Here is a 6,000-nt window from a genome sequence, read left to right as displayed (position 1 = left end):
TTAATTCGGCTTCAATTTAATTAAACCAGAAAGAAAAAATTTCCTCAGGATTGTAAAGAGTGCCAAACTTTCTCCACAGAAAAAGCTTATTTTAATCTACAATTCTACAACTAAGTAGGAATTCTCTGCCACAAATACAAAATGACATGCACTTTCAAACTAGTTTTAAATTTAGGGAACTGATGGAAAGCTGACTGTTACACTAATACAAACAAATATTTACAGTCACACTACATTTCTGTTATATTGAATACATAAATGCAGACACAGAGGCATTGTCCTCATGCTGTTTCCATGGTAATCGGACTTATTAGATTATGCCGATAGGTGCGATATATGTTGTGTGACATTGACATTTTGGCCTGGTGGAGGCAGAGGAAGATTTATGATTTATCCAAAACAATTTCATTGCAATCTGCCCTGTAGATTTCTTGTTAGTAAGCGTTCTTCACAGTGACACCAGAAGAACGGGCACAATGTCTTCATGAACGCTTGAACTGGACCACTGGAGACGACAACCATCGACAACAAATGTCATGAAAAACCAAAGTGATTTTCAAGAAATCTGTCATGGAAACACTGGTTAAAGGTATGTTTTGATAGAGGGCCAATGAAGGGAAATGTTATATGGACTCCAAAGTCTTTGGAAATCCTCATCTGGGGTCCATAGATGTCGATATCATGTACTCTTTGATTGTGCGTTCAGGCTGTGGACCAGGTCCCAGGTCACTGGTTTTTCTTTTTTTCCTTTTTTCAATGAGTGTAAATGCGAAGGATGACGAAATCCAGCTCCCACACATGTTGCATTAGTAGCTGAAGTGAGTAGTTGTGACTCTCACAGGGTCACAATATGAAAATTTAGTGGGGGTAATTTGTTTTCACGGAGAATGTGGAGAATATAATTTTCCTACCTTTAGGCTGCAGTAGGAAAATGGGTGTTTCAGATGGGCAGACGTCATGACGTGCAAAAAGCATGAATGTCAAAGTACAGGAAGCCAAATGTGCAGGTCTTGTGGGAATAAGTTACCCTCAATGAAACCTAATTCTAATTCCTACCATAGCTGGGCTGTGGTTGATATCAGTACGTTTTTGGGACATTATGCTTGATATGCATAATCCTCATTAACAGACTGAATGAGGCAATACAGGCCCACTGACGTGTTATCATTACAAATATTACCAAAATACACCATTTATCAGAGGCACAAACTATAAAAACAGAAGGAATCATTTGATTTTCAACTTTTCAATTATATTTCTTTAACTGATTATTTAATCACAATTAATTCATTACAAAGTCTGTAGTTAATTAGATACACTTTTAATGGCGTCCCACCACTAGTTTATATGAAAATATAAACATAAATAAAACTCAGTAGAGTATATATTGGTGGGATGTGTAAGTTTGAATTATTCTGATCCGTATTGTATCTTTTAACTGTTACCAGTGATTGTTTCCTTGATAAAAACAAGTTACCCCTGGCTGATTTCTGAAAAATAAACGAATATAACAAGGAGCCAGTCTGTTGAACGGCTCTTCAAAAGGAGAGGCTCCTCAAGATCCGACTCCCTACAAAGAGCCATAAATTCCATCTCCAGCAGATAACTTTCTTGTACTGCAGAAAAGACATTTTTGCCTTAGCCTGTGTCTACTTCTAGAGGTGCAGGACTTTATATTGCAGTAAAAAATGAGCCTATAGTGAGTAAAAATGTGACAAGAGCAAACAAAAGCACGCAGAAACTGCTTGAGGTTGAGAGTGTTAGAAAATCGTGTGACATTGATTAGTTGATAAATATCCATCCATTATCTATACACTTAATCCTCATTAGAGTTGTGGGGGGCTGGAGTCTATCCCAGCTGACTTAGGGTGAAGACAGGCCACACCTAGACAGGTAGCAGTCTATCACAGGGCTTGATAAATAACTGTAAAGCATAAAAAGAATCACATCATTGCAAATTTACAAATGAATGCCTAGTCATTCATTAGAAATTACTTAGTTGTTGTGCATTGCAGTGACATGACATACTGAGATTTTACCAACTAGTTTCTCACCACTTCATGATATCAGAGTCATCATTTAATCAAGTACATGCTGAGCACAAAAAAAAACGTAAAAATGTCTTTATCTATTAAACAGTCCTCGGTACTAAGTTCAAAGTACAGAGGCTCCTTATTAACTAATAATCACTTCATACTTCATTCATTCCTACTTTCTCGGTACCATAAAGTAAAAACTTATTTCTTTAAGAACAGAAGTAGAAGGACACACACACACACACATCTATTTAACTCCTCCGGGGGGTAGAATCGGCCTATCAGACAGCTGAGGTAGGGTGCCAGTGGGGGGACGAGGAATATAAATGGTGCTAGAAGCTCCCCATTAGTCTGTCTGAGTGGAAGATGTAGGGGGTGGACACATGGGGTGGGGTCAGGCTCAGGTGCTGAGCAGACAGCAGAAAAAACATCCCCTCGTCCTCCTCCCTTCTCTTCTTATCTAACTTGTTGTACCTTTTAGGCAAACCACCTCCATCCATCTTAAGTCTGGCTGAGCCTGTGAGCTACCTGGAGGGCAGCGCTCTAATTCTATTACTGCCATCCCAAAGGAAGGTGGAATATATATATATATATATATATATATATATATATATATATATATATGGTCATACTGACTGAGACTTTCCTGTGAAATCAGCTAACTTTCCACTGTATATCACTTAATTATTACCATCTCTGTCTCTGCTTTGTGAGATGTCTGCTTCATCAGGGACCTTGATGAATCGAGTGAACCAGGACGCAACGGATATTTTTAGATGTTCAAAAATAGAGTTGCTGTCTGCAGCTCATATAGTCTTCGATTATTATCAAGAGGAAGTGTTTGGGGAAGCTACGCAGATGTGTGTGTTTGCTTGCTGTGCTGTTGTTTGTATATGTGTGTGTGCATTAGAGCCAGAAGAGAGCGAGCTTCCTCTCCTGTCCCGGTGGCAGCAGGTGTGCAAATAACACCCTAATATAAAATGAGGATGAATCAAAGCGCTGAGGGACCAGAACGCCACTCATCCATACACTCCTTCCCCTTCTCGTCGTCAGACTCCGACATTGATCCCGGCTCATCTGTTCATCATCAGTGTCCCTTGGCTGCACAAGGCTCCCTCTCCTCCTCTCCTGTCTGCCGGGGCACTTGTTATAATTCTGGGTCTGTAGGCCGCGAGTGTTGTGGCATAATTTTGCCAAGTGTCCTGCTTCTGTGCAGGCTGACAGCTGAACCCAAATCCACTGCTTCACTGAGGCGAATTATAGGCCAGTGTGCCTGGTTTGCCTCATTTCCTTCACTGTTGTTACCTGTTAGTGAAATGAGCCCAGGAACTAGTGGGGAAAGTGGGATGAAATGGCCCTGAGCTAAAGGTAAATTAGCTGAGGAAATCACATCTAGAAGAGGAGAGAAATGAAACACTCTGTACAAAGTCATTTGTAATCCAGGTAAATGAACAGGTGGGCAGAAAGTCAGTGATCACTAAAGGTCTGCATCTTTTTCATTTTACAAAGGCCCAAATGTTCTGCATGTTAAAAGAACAGGCTTTCCTCTTCTAAGTGTCTACAGTAGGATGGCATATACTGACTTCCTATAGACTGTGCCTTAGAAGTGGTGAACTATATGATCTGTAAAGCAGAAGGTAAACTGATTAGTGGACTCAAAGAGCTAAATTTCTCACTTGATTATGGCCGTTAAATTATCATCTAGCTGGAGTTATCCAACACTAATTATATAAATGTATTCTATTAATCCAATTATATTAGGACACATAAGCGCAAATGCTTTGGAGGTGTGATTGTTTTAATTCCCTGACAGCTGAGACCTTCCCTCATGTGACTCCTCCTTTTCTCTTTTCCTGCATTTCCTGTCTCTCTCCATTGTCCCTGTCTAACAAACACACACCGATCAGGCATAGCATTATGACCACCTCCCTAATATTGTGTTGATCTCCTTTATGCTGCTAAAACTCCTCTGACCCAGTGGGGCATGGACACAAGACCTCTGGGGATGTCCTGTAAATCCTGTGGGTCCTGTGGGTTGCAGGGTGGGACCTACCTAGATCAGTCTTATCTTGGAACATCCCACAGATGATCAGTAAGATTTGGAGAGTGTAGAACCCAAGTGAACACCTGTCGTGTTCCTCAGGCCACTCCTGAGCAGTTTTTGTGGTGTGTCGGGGTACATTGTCCTGCTGAGGGTGGAAACTGGCATCAAGGACTGTTGTTGCAATGGGCTTTTGGGTGTTTCTTGACCTGCAGTGTTTAGGTGGGTGGTACATGTCAAACATCCACATGAATGTCAGGATTCAAGGTTTCCCAGCAGAACGTTGCATTAAAACAAGATGATCGATGTTATTCACGTCACCTGTCAGTGGTCAGAATGTTGAGGCTGATCGGCGTATTTAGTTTAAATCTGTATTCATTTTTCTTTTGACCACTAGGGGGTAGCATAACAGCAATTGCACCTTAACATGTTTAAAATGTTAGCAAAAACTTACCTGTATGGAACCATGTTTCTGGTCACTGGCTGAATGTCAGTCCAATGTTTCATGTCTTTTATCTCTGTTTGGGTCTCCACCATCAGCTAGTGTTTGTCTGCTGCTTGGTTCTGAGCAGTGTGCAGTGGGTTTATCAAAGCCTTTTCACTGAAAACAGCTGTCTGAAGTTGATAGGAAACTTGTGTGGCAAGTGTGGTGGAGGAAGGGGAGTGAAACCTGATTGGAGCACATAGCTAATGTGAACTGCATCATCGAAATCTTAGATAATGGACAACGCACACTGCATCCATTAATATGAATATTGCACAGACATCTGCATAAAAATTCGGAACTTTTAAGCAAATAAACATTTGCTTACAAAAAATCGTGGCTGCTGGAATCCCTTGAAGGTACTTATGTACAATTAACTCAAGAGAACGAGTCATAAAATAATAAAACAAGCCAACAGCAGAACTCTAAACCTTCCAGCTGCCTCGTCCAAACAGCCTGTCAATCACTTCAGATCCAACTTGATGATCACCCCCCCCCCACACACACACACACACACACACACACACACCTCTCTTTGAGTCGTAATATCTACCTAATAATTAGGTTATGTTCTAAATGACCACCAGCTCACTGATCAGAAGGAGTGAATTTAGTTAAAGACACCACAATGACTTGTTGGACAAAAATATTGACGTAGTATTTCATGAGAGAAGGTGACACTTTTTGAATGGGATTCTCTTGCTGCTACAGATTTTTTGTGGAGCCAGCCCCTGGTGGCCCTCAGCCTTATTGCACTTTAAGGTACTTCTAGGTTGGTCTCAGTTTTAAAGGTTTTGGGGTTTTTTTTTTGGCCTTTTTGCTTTTTAAAAAAAATATAGGACAGAGGAGAGAGAGACAGGAAACATGGGGAGAAGAGTGGGGGAATGACATGCACTAAGTGACCATGGGTAGAACTCAAACCCATGACCACTGCATCGGGGAATATAGCCCCTGTTTTTGGGTCGCCCACTCAACCAGTTGGGCTAACTGGGCACCCAGTTGGTCTCAATTTTAAGCCAAACAAAGCATAGTTGAGGGTCATAAAACTCAAACAAGAGCTGAGAGGATCTCAGCGGAAGGTAATCATTTTTGTACATTTTCCCACCAAGAGTGACCTCTTGCACTTTAGAATGCCATGAATATTTGAAAGTTTTTTTCATATAACAATATTGACTGGTGTAGCTTTAAATGTAGTTTAAAACTGTCTGCTCACCAAACATGTCTGAGGACGGTCACAGGCCTTTTCAGATTTTATCATTCATCACCTGTTCACCAGTTTCTTTCAGACTTCCTAACTTCATTACCCTTCAACACCAAAGCTCTGCAGCCTGTTTTTGGTCTCTGTTCTATAAACTTGCTTGTTGCTTAGAGCCCGTCTGTTATTCTTAATCTGTTCTGCCTCAGCCTGTTGGATCTGTTTGTGTGTTTGGACCTCCTCC

Source organism: Acanthochromis polyacanthus, chromosome 13 (assembly GCF_021347895.1).
Source record: "Acanthochromis polyacanthus isolate Apoly-LR-REF ecotype Palm Island chromosome 13, KAUST_Apoly_ChrSc, whole genome shotgun sequence".
NCBI classification, from domain to species: Eukaryota; Metazoa; Chordata; class Actinopteri; family Pomacentridae; genus Acanthochromis; species Acanthochromis polyacanthus.
The sequence above is the reverse complement of the archived record's forward strand: the minus strand, read 5'-3'. Positions refer to the sequence as shown.